Source organism: Mixophyes fleayi, chromosome 1 (assembly GCF_038048845.1).
Source record: "Mixophyes fleayi isolate aMixFle1 chromosome 1, aMixFle1.hap1, whole genome shotgun sequence".
NCBI classification, from domain to species: Eukaryota; Metazoa; Chordata; class Amphibia; order Anura; family Limnodynastidae; genus Mixophyes; species Mixophyes fleayi.
This window is the reverse complement of record NC_134402.1, coordinates 182,443,609-182,455,612: the sequence shown is the minus strand read 5'-3', so window position 1 is coordinate 182,455,612 and position 12,004 is coordinate 182,443,609.

The following is a 12,004-nucleotide window of genomic DNA, read 5'->3' as shown; positions in this document are numbered from 1 at the left end:
ACAATGTGTTTTTATAGTCTATCTTCCTTGCATACACATGTTCTGTGGTAGCTAGCGGCACACATACACATGGTTTTTAAAACAAAAACTTTGCCGTGTTAGTCATCACTATCAGTCAGCACTAACACCTGTAACAGGTGCAAATTATACGGATAAACAACATGTATTTAAGAGAAACCCAGAACTTGAATCGGCTGCATTAGCATTGGCGCCTCCTTGGCACGCATTTACTGTACATTAAATACGTTCATTCGCTCTTTCCCTCCCCCATTCCACCCTCCAAATCGTAGGCAATAGGCGTTCAAACATGAATTGCATGTAATTGCGTTCATTGGGGTATGGTCCGTCTCTGAGCATGCGCAGAGCAATTTCACGCAAGATACGCACACAAAGGGACTTACGATCAAAGATGAACGAAGCCCTATGTATGCATAATTTATATTTTTAATAGAGAATGACCAAAAATATTCTTAGCAAAATACACACGAACTACAGCAATAAAAACAAAGCCATTAAAATGATCAAATAAAATACTATGTATATTATATATTTACTTAACTATATATTTACCTAACTCTCCTAATTAAAATAAATATTTTTCTATATGACATGAGCTCAAGTTAGGTATCATGATATATATTATTAAATTTTAATTGTGTTGTTGGTTGATTAATCTATACCTTCTAATTAAATGTTTTTATTTATATGTGAGTTGCAGTAATATATGGCACTCAACATTAATTTAACTCAGTCTTTTTATTTGGATCTTAATTGCATATCAGCTTTCAATCTTGGTTGGTTAACAATGGTTTAAATGCATCTGCTTATCCAGTTGCCCCTGCTGTTACCCCTGGTTGTTGGGTATGGGTTGGGTGCTAAATTGCGACAGTGGAAATGTCAGTAGTTAACCAGTCGACATGAAAATGTCGGCAGGCTAAATGTCGACACATTCATCTTGGGGACAGCTTGAAAATGTCTACAGTGTGATTGTCGACATTCACAATGTGGACAATCACAATGCCGACATTAAAAGACCAATGCCGGCAAGTCCGGAAGCTATCTGTTAATCCAGAAGGCAATTGAAAACAAAAAATCATGTACAGAAGAGACTGCACCCAGAGCAAAATAAATTAAGCTCCAGTGAGACATTTAGGAGCAGTCTCTTACACTGCTCAATTAATCAGAGGTATCCTTCCAGACTACAAATTTATAGATGCACTTGTGTGCATTGTATTCTAGGACTGCCAGTATGCAATAACAATCATGGACTGTAATGCCACAATAATTAGCACTATGGCATTCTGAGTGCAACACGCGTTTGTTTAAAATCGTCTCTGCATATTCCCAAATTCAAGAAAAGGATCTGAAGATGCATGCGTCGATGATTTCAGGTCTAGGTCTGCTCTGCTCTATTACTGAAGACACTGCAGAATATATCCAATGCCTATGTGGCATATACATTCGCTAAAAGAGCGCACAGCAAAAAAAAAAAAACTATTGAATTAACGTTATGTGTTAATAATTTAAGCATTTATGACACACCACTTTAAAACTAAAACAAATGTTTAATTCTTTTTTCAAGAAATACATTTATTAGGATGATCTTAATGTCTACTGAACATAAAATACATTTTTACAGTTGCTCCTGATTGCAAACACATGTTATAGCATGCATACAAGACTGTCATCACTAGTACTCAGGACTTAGACTAGCCATGTAGCTGGAGCAAGAGATATGGCAGACAAACAAATAACTTTGAGATGTTCAAAGTTTAATTTGGACATATCTGCGTGCGCTCGAGTTTGGCATGTCCTTACTGTACACTGACTGCGGGCTAATGCCACTTCCCTGCCCTATTCACTCCCAGAAATCATAAGATGTAGTATTTGTACTTTGTGTGCATAGATGAGGTGAACATTCCTGCGTTCACTGGTGTATGTCCCGGTTCTGGTCATGCACATAGTGATCTTGTGTACGATACTCACAAAATTGGCAGATACATGCCTTGATGAATCAGGCTCTATATTTTTACCTTTCTGTCCTGATACCCAATAGCCAGGTCTACCGGAGGGGACCGGCGCGACTCAGCATTGGTCAGGTACTATCTACGTGTGGGGGCCCAAATATTTTTTGGGGACATCCCGGAGGACCTGGCACAATGCTGAGTTGGCTGTGCTCTTAGAGAATATAAGAGGTAAAACCTGCCATTTCACATCGGGTTTTAACATATGATTTTGCCTAAACTGCCTGCAGTTTGACCTAAAGCGCATGCAGTTTATGGGTTTGCAAACTGCTCCACATCGCATACGGCTTCAGTTTAAGCTTCTTGATCAACTAAGAATAAAACAGTTTGAATGTTTAGCAGTACAGTATTAGTATATTGGTATAATACGTAAATTGACCTTCAGACTTGGCATACTATATGACTTATATTTAAAGTGGGCTGTAAAATCTGAGAAAATGCCATTTAGAGGAAATAAATTTTAAAGCAAGCAGAAAAAGTGTGCTGGGACGATAAAGCATACAGAATGAGACAGATAGTATTAAACAAAATACCAGCCTCACTGAAACTGTGTAAAAGTTAGGGACAAATATGCAAATAATCTATTCTGCTTCTGAAGCATTGACTACTGGGTATTCCAGTTACATGTTATGTTTTGTCCATAGAAAATCATGGCATGCCACAAGTCAGTGCTAAGATAGACAATAAAATGGTTACAGTTGATAACATAATCAATAGACCCTAGTCTTAACCTTTACTCTTAGGTAATATATAATAAAATACACCAAACCATCTTCTTGGCAAATAACTCTTATTTATTTAAATTAAACACTGTAGTCGACCTTGTCCATCCATAAGCGCACACTGTTTCTTAAACTTAAAGGGGACCGCTGCCCCCAGGCATCCCGGAACCCGCACCCTTCTGGGCTAATCGTAATGCACCGCCAGTCAGCCCAGATGAGCTGTACTTGCACCGAACCTAAGCCGCCTCTTTGAAGGGCACGAGTTCAAAAACCTGACCAACATAAATGTGTGCTTTACCACTTTGCTTATCCTGTACAGTGTTCACCTGCCACGTTAGAGGTTGCACCAGCCGCTGAACGGCAAACCATGCCATTTTCACTCTGACCAAGCCTCTCTGTGTTACCTCCGGGTTGAACCACAACACCCGTACCATACCAAAGCCTTCATCCACAAGGCAACAGGAACATCCAGAGCCAAATTTCAGCCCATACCATGCCAAGGCCCTCCAACACATGGGACCCAGTACATCCAGTACATCTAGAGCTGAACCACATCCCGTACTATACCACTGCTCGATTTTTTTGCTGGCCCGTTAATACCTCCGGGGTTGAACCACAACACCCCGTACCATACCCATACCACGAGCCCATGCTTCAATTGGCTCCCCATACCTCCGGCCTGCATCCACACTCCATCGTCAGATTGGTCCCTGCATACCTTGGCCATTTGTACCGAAGCATGAGATTCTGTACCTTTAGCTGACAGCGAACACTTGCCCCTGGACTCGGGGATGGGCGGGAGGGATTGCTGTCCTGGGCCAAGAGAGTGAGATAACTACACCCCCACTCTCTTAAATTGAACCCTTATTCCTGCCCCCTCATAACACTTGCTTGTACATTACCACTTCTACTTCTTTCGTTAACCCTTAGTAATCCAAATTGATTATGTACCCACCCAAAGCTTTTAGTTTTTCCTCGGGCTTAATCCATTCCTCAGTTCTCATAAAATGCTTACGTTTGATAACATAATCATTAGACCCTAGTCATAACATTAACTTTTAAGTAATATATAATAAAAGACACAACACCAACTTGTTGTCAAATAACTCTTATTTATTTAAATTAAATTGTAGCTGCAATGGTGGCGGCCTTGTCCATCCATAAACGCACACTGTTTCTTAAACTTAAAGGAGACAGCCGTTCCCAGGCACTCCGGAACACGCACACCTCTGGGCTAATCGTAATGCACCAGCAGTCAGCCAGATGAGCTGTACTTGCAACAAACCTAAGCCGCCTAAATGAAGGACACGGGTTCCTAAAGCCTGACCAACATAAATGTGTGCTTTACCACTTTGTATATCCTGTACAATGTTCACCTGCCATGCCAGGTTTCCTCCTGAACCTAGGCCCGCAACCATACTACCCCTTAACCCAGTTGCCCAACTCCTCATAAATCTCTCCTATAAAGATACCTAACCCCCCATTTGTAGGTGCACCCCATCAGGCCTGTAGAGGCCCGGGTTCTGAAACCTGATTCCCGGATGCTCAATTCGCAGTCCACTAAGTGACTGCAGATACCTGGCTACGACCGCACTCACCTTCTCACGGGCACGGTCCACAATTCTTCCGTCTTGAAAGATCTCCACACTAGCCAGGGAACTTTATCGGACCAACACAGGAACAATTCAGGCCAGGAGGCATATACCCATGCTAGGTCAGACAGTATTGCTAGGTGCAACTCAATAGATTTAGCGTTGCCGAAATCATTACCCCCAGATGTATAACAAGAATATGGAGAACCCCACTCTCTGCTATTTTTCTGGAAACTCGGCCACCTCATCACCTCCAACCTAACCAGGATACCACTACCGGGCAGGAGAAAGCAGCTGTGTCAGAAACCGCACGGTGCAAAGCAGCCCAGTGCATAAATGAGTGACCAAGTACCCAGATCTTCAACGGAGTTCCATGCACTGTAATGCAGCAAAAAACACCGTTAAAGCATCACACAGCAGCATAGCAATTCCATAGGCCATTGTACACAGAAGCCACTGCACATCAACACAAACGAGACCCACTCCAAGGAGAAGAAGGAAAATTGGGAGAGATCAGGAGAAAACGAAAAGCAATTAGCAGAAGGTTGAGCAGAACAAGAAGATGAGCAACACAGGCTAAGGTAAAAACCGTCAAAAACCTTGTGGTACTAGTAGCCAATCAGGTCCACTTTTAGAGGGAAAGTCTTCGGAGCATGCTATTGACTTGGGACGAGGAAGCACTCTGCATATCAATTGCTTGCACCACTCCCAGGCTGTCACCAGAAGACACCCAGTTTCCCCTGAAATCTAGCTGACCATAGCTCTTTGCATCTATGATGGAAAACAGTCCCAGGACCACATTACCCATCCAACCGCGAATGGACACAATCACCAGGCCAGCGCATCATGTGCAGCCACCGTCGAAGTAGCCCCAAACACCACTGAGCCTGCGTCATCCTTGAATAACTGTAACTCCCAGCTGGAAATCTGGGTGTCAGGCCAGGCACAGACACCTATTAAATCCTGAAGAAACAGTTCCCATACCTACAAGTCTCCCTAATCTCTTGGGACAGAGGCATATGATCGTGAGGCCTGGAGAAACTGGCGGTCGCCCTCTCCAGCTTGCGACAACAAATTTTTGCCCATCAGTATAACCATGCAAGTGAAATTAAACAGACCCCGCAGAGATTGTGCTTCCTTCAGACATATTTTTGGGGACTGCAGCTCCTTGACAGTAATCTCAACCTTATTCGCAGGTAACCTACACAGGTCCATTTCAGTGTCAATCCCAAATCCCAGATAAGTTAGCCTATCCACATGCCCTCTGTCTTATCATGCAACATCGGCACCCTAAAGACTAAAACAGGGCCACCAGGGAGAATTTGACCTCTCCCCAGGTCCCGGACTGACATGGACCTATTACCAGGAATTCGTCCAAATAGTGAGTGACCCCCCGTTGAACCCAGCTGTCACACACCAGTGCAGAAAAATACTTGAACCCCTTCAAGAAAGAGCAAGAGACAGCTCAGCCCATGGGAAGGCACTTGTCCACATAGAACCTGTCCTCTATTTTAAATCCCATGGAGGGAAAGGACTCCCCTTTCTCAAAACTACGAACCAAGTCAAGTGCAGATTCAAAAGACTGATAGGAAACACTGCAGTGATGCTCTGGGATAGCATCATTTTCTAACGCCCCAGGCGGGAATGATAAGATGCTAAAATAAGGCTGATCTTCCCCGATGACTTCTTAGGCACCAAACCAATCGGGGAAATCACCATGCCCTTCAGCGGGTGCTACACAAAAAAAGACCACACATGCGCCCTAGAGCCACCTCTTTGCCCACTTTTGCAGTCAAGATCCCCGGAAACATAAATGTCGACTTTAAGTCACGAACCTGAGATTTCCCCACGGACCCCTTGATTGGCAAGTGGAACCCAGAAGAAACCCGGAATGCAGAATCTCCGCCTCTGCCCGCCGTGGGTATCTGTTCCGCCAATGGGAGTGTCTTGAAAAGACTATGGGGGAAACCGACTTAACCAGCTCCAGCAGGTATGGAGACTCCTGACCCGCCCTCTATTTCTGGTTTATTACAATCCCTTGCCACGTGGGGCCCACAACTGAGCGAGCAGATATGTCCGAACCTGCAAGCAGCTCCACGGTCACAATGTTCCCTTTTAAATGCATAACATTGCTCTCTTCGCTGTAATGGCGTGTCAGGCCTCCCTCGCCATGGGGGACGCCTTTTGACAGCTAAGAAGGGGTCAAACCATCCATCCTCCGTAACTTTGAGCCAGGCCTCGACGTCCTTGAACCAGAATAAAAGGTTTGGGTGGCCATTGCATTTTGACCTAAACTCCTCATCATATGCCAGCTAGGTACTTTTGGCAAGATGAGACATACATCTCATGTATCATTAGCACCTCCATGTACTCCCTGGGATGGGACTCAAGGTAACTGGCCATTAACAAATATGCCCCGCTCAACCATTTACTATAGGTTTTGAAGCTAGCTTCACCACCACCGCCCTTTGCCGGTGCTGTAGATCCAACTTTCTTGCCCTTTTTGGTAACTGTGCACATGTCTATATACCGCCCCTTGAGAATCCTATCCCTCACTGAAGCATGAACTCGGGTATAAATGGGCGTATTCTCACAGCGCAACATCTCAGATCCCGTGAGTCAGCTAGCCCTACTAGACACATGGGACAAACCTGTCCTACGCACACCTTGTTGCGGGAAAAAATACTTACACAGCATCGTCACTAACTTGGGAGGGCAGGCGCCAGAACTATTTGAATCCTGACTAATACTATGACATTCAGACCAGACGGGCAATTCATCATCAACATTGTCAATAATACACTCACCCTGCCCCCAAGATCCGTCAGAGGAACCTGATAGTGACTCCATGCCCTCCTGAACCAGTTCGGACCGGTAACTCCCACTGCGAGAATAACACCCGATCAGCATTCATGGCTTGGTCAAGTGGGTAATCCATGCTCCAGGAGCCGCCATCCTAACCGGACAAAGAAACATAGCCCTCCTGAGCCAGAATAGACCGGGAACTGCTGCTGCGAGCGCAGCCAACACCATAGTCCATGGGTAATCTGCTGGGGGAGAACGATTAGTATCATTGCCACCAAACAAACAAAGCGACCTTTGCAACCTCTATAACCCGGGGGGACCCACTAAGCCTTCGCTTCTTCGCCTCAGATAATGCTCAGGAGCTGTTGCCACCAGCGGGAGAACCATACGATAAAGGTCTGCGACCTGCTGTGCGGACCATAAGTCTGTGATCCCACCTATGCACCCTCCCCATGCTATAATAACACACTGCTCTGTGACACCATGCACTAATCTGCGTACTACATGCACTGCACACAATATCACATACAGTTCTGTGACACCATGCACTGATCCGCGCACTACATGCACTGCACACAATATCACATACAGCTCTGTGACACCATGCACTTATCCGTGCACTACATGCACTGCATACCATATCACACACAGTTCTGTGACACCATGCACTGCACACACTAAATCACACACTGCCTCGTGTGCCACATGCAATGTACTATAATATCACATAATATTCTGTGTATTACCTATACTGCATTACAATCCACATACACAACAAACATTGCTCTGTGTACCACATGCACTGTGAATAATACCACAGGCAAGAAACACGTGAAGCAGGTAGTAGGAGGAAGAGATAAATTCAGTAAAAGTTAAAGTGAAGAAACAATGTAGGACAAAGGCAAAATTGAAGGAGCCGAGACAGAGCAAATGCAATGGCTACTTATTTCTTGCTGTCCTGGGTCAAGAGAGTGAAATATCTCCACCCCCACCCTCTCAAACTGATCTCTTATACCTGCCCCCTCATAACACTTACTTGTACATTACCACTCCTACTGCTTTCGTTAACCCTTAGTAATCTAAATTATGTACCTACCCAAAGCTTTTAGTTTTCCTTTGGGCTTAATTCATCCCTCAGTTCTCAAAAGCTGAGGCTGATTTGCTATGAATTCATTGTCCCTGCTACTGTATATGAATCAACCAATCCACACTGCTTTTCAGGAAAACAAATCTGCTTAACTATCACTGACTGCTTGTATACTTAGTGAGGCACCTCACTCCTGACAAACTGCTGTAAAGGAGTGAAAGAGCATATCATGGACATACTTAGCTAAATTTAACACCTAGGGGTTCCATGTCGTACTTGTCAACTTTATAAAATATTCGGAGAGCCCAGAGGGAAGGTTGTGGCATTTACAGATGGGAGAGTGGAACCACAAATCGAGTCATTGAGGCGATTGGCAGCAAGGCCAAATCAACGTGATGACATGATCGAGTGATTTAGTAGAAAGGCCTGCTCTTCCAGGGGTTTGGGAGAACTACCCCAAAATATACACAAGAACTACCCCCAGACATTCCAAATGTGTAAGCAAGTATATTCCATGTGTATTTTTATAGCTCAGTAATACAGATTATTTGTATGTATGTTAATATTTTAATAATAAAATCAGTTTTCATTGATCCATTAAGATTGATTCTATAACATTTCACAGACAGAAAAATCTATGTGATGTTAAATACTTTCGAGTCAAAAAAGACGAAAAAGGCACATCATATAAGTATGACAGATTTAAAAGTCCTAATACTGAAAGGTCTTTTTAAAAATGACAGGGAGAGAAAAATATGGGAATTCAAGCTGATGAGAACATTCCAGTCATTGACTAAAGGACTCAATCTAATACCTGGTTTTATAACCCACTACATGGACACACTTCACACCCCACAGCAGAGTGCAGACCTCTGAACTTGTAGGACTTTTACTCTTCCATCCATAATGAAAACCTCCTTTTTATTACTTTAGCTTATTTTAATGATGGACACTGAATAGATTTGTGGTAAGGATAACATAAGCATTATTTAATAAGAGATTACCTCCTGATAATTTCTTATACTACTTGAGATAGATGGGTAATAGATGCCTGCTGTTATTTTAACACCAACATTTTGTTTTATATATAATGTGTCCCCAGTAAGACATGAGCAATCGAATCTAATCCCTACTTTTATCTAGTTTTAAAGCTCTAACTCTAACGCTTTTTGTAACCCTGTCTAGTAAACTGTGTTTTGTGTTTGAAGAAGAGTAAATGTTGACTATCATTTAATGAAGCAATTTGTAGTAATACATTGTAATGTAGTATTTCAGAGGAGTATACTGATTGTTACTGTCCAAAATACATTAATGTTTATGGCAGAACAATGAAATTTTACATTTTTAAAGTCTTAAATGGGTTTACCTCAAAATTGCTCCCATGGCCAGTGTTGGGGTGGTAGGCATTTGTCCAGGCACCCTATGTCTTTCATGTGTCCTCAAAAGTGGACAGCTACAGAGAGTCCAAGGATACAGTAAAGTACCCTGAGTTTTCCCCCATGCTTTGCATGAGTAATCTTTTACTAGCGAGACCAGACGAATTTTACCTTTGACAGGTACTATTACCAGTGATAGCTATGCTATCACCTGCGGAGACCCCTCGATGTAAAGTTTTTAACAGATGTAGAGCTTTTCGTCAATTATTAAAAGGTCTGGATTTGTGGAACGTTACCTAGGCCCAGGCTTAGAGATACATAATATCTGGGATGGCAGGCTGCCACCTGTTACATTATGTTCTTATGTATACCTGTTGTCTTAAAAATAAATCTGTGATCAGATGAGTCATATTGAGGCCATGGAGTTCTGCAGTAATGTCAGTGGCAGCACTAATTGAATTGGAGGAAGCACAAATTTTAACTCTGGGCCAGCAGGCAGTACTATCATAAAAAGTTCCATTCATTGCTAAACTAATTGTTTTTCTACATTTCTAAAAAATATTAACTATTTTAAAAATATAATTTTTCTGCAACATCCTCCCCTCCTTAAAGGTTTTTACATTGACCCCAACTCTTGCTTAGTTTCTCTCTTTTAAAATGACTGTGGAGGTCCAGGAAATGCAAAGGAAAGCTTCACACATACAAAGTGCATCATAATGTAATGACAGTATAGGTGTCCTCTTACTCATGATTAAATTTAGTCATAAGCTAAACTGAGCAGCATTGCAGGAAAAAAAAGTTTTCTTTTATTCAAAGTGGGGGGACTAATGTGGTAGGAGGTTGAAAAATTGTATCATTACACCCCCCCCCCATTTGTTTCTTGGGCCTGTATATATATATATAAAAGTAGCTAACATGCTACACTGTAAATAAACCCTGCTGTCAGGAATGTATATCCTAGGAGGCAAGGTCAGTAACCTCAAAGGGTCTGATTCATGTTTGGATATTGGTAGTGTATCTTGCGTTATTCCGCACTGCTCATGCCCAGAAACAGACATTACTCCGATAAGTGCAATTGCAGGCAATTCATATCCACATGCAAGTGAAACTTGCAAATGTCTACGACTTGAAAGGCGGAATAGGGGAGGGAAGCAGTGGACTAACGTAGGCAATATACAGTAATGGTGCTTTAACGAAAAATACGAATGATTACAATCCTGTAATTGTGATAAGTATGTGAGTTTTCAGCCATATCTTCACTGATTCTTAATAATTAATAACTGTCCCAATATAGAGACCACTCGAGAATTAGTCGTGTACGTAGAGTGGTATGCCCTACCTACCCATGCTTTTTCAAGGGCGAGTATTCTATCACCGTGTAAGTGAGTCTCCAATAGACAAACAATATCAGGATAATTTTTTCTAATTTGTCTTAGTACAAGAAAACGTTTCACAGCATTATTTAGGCCCCGCACATTCCAGGAGAGAATTTTCAGCTCCTTATCAGATGTACCAGAATATATATAATAGTAGTCCCTCTTATCCCACTACCCCGCATCCCACACCCCTGCAGAGCATACATTGACATACTTATAAGCACATATAACCCTTGTCTATATATTTGCGATAACATTAAAACTACCCACAACTTAAATAACTTTAATACTAAACCCATACCCCCACCCTGTATACTCCACCCAACTTAAGTATACCTTAAACCCTAACTAAAATTACCTTAAGATATTCAGCAGGCCAGCACACTACCAAAAAAGGTCACCCGCCAACCCGCAAAATACCAGAAGATAGAGGAAGGAAAAGGAAGGAAGGAAAAGGGGCGAATTGAGACAAGAGAGGTAAAGAACGGCCTTAAAGCCATGGGCTCTCCAGTCCATTACATATTTTTTTATTTTTTTTTACAGAGGACCTTTCAATATTAGTTTGAAAATCACAGACCCCACCTGAGCGAAATACATTTTTTTTTTTATTTTGTACCACAGAAGAGAAATTACATTATGTATAGCAAATACCATGCATAATATCAATGACAAATCAGCAATGTCCAAAGGACTATCAGGAGAGACATAAAAAAGTACTCATCCAGCATCAGCGTCCAGCAGCAGCTAGGTGGTCCAACCAAATTGCAGCCTCTCGGGGAGTATCAAAAAAGGATGTACGGCCCTCCGAAACCACTCTCAACCGGGCAGGGAAAATCATGGAGGGGGTGCTTGAGTTGGAATACGGTGGGCCTGCTTTACTGCGAATTGGGCTGTAAATGAATCTGTACCAAACAATTGGATTAACCATTTTTCCAAGAAGGATTCTGGGGAGACACCTTCTGCCTTCTCGGGCAATCCAACCAACCGAATGTTGCTGCGACCCAAACGCCCCTCCATATCCG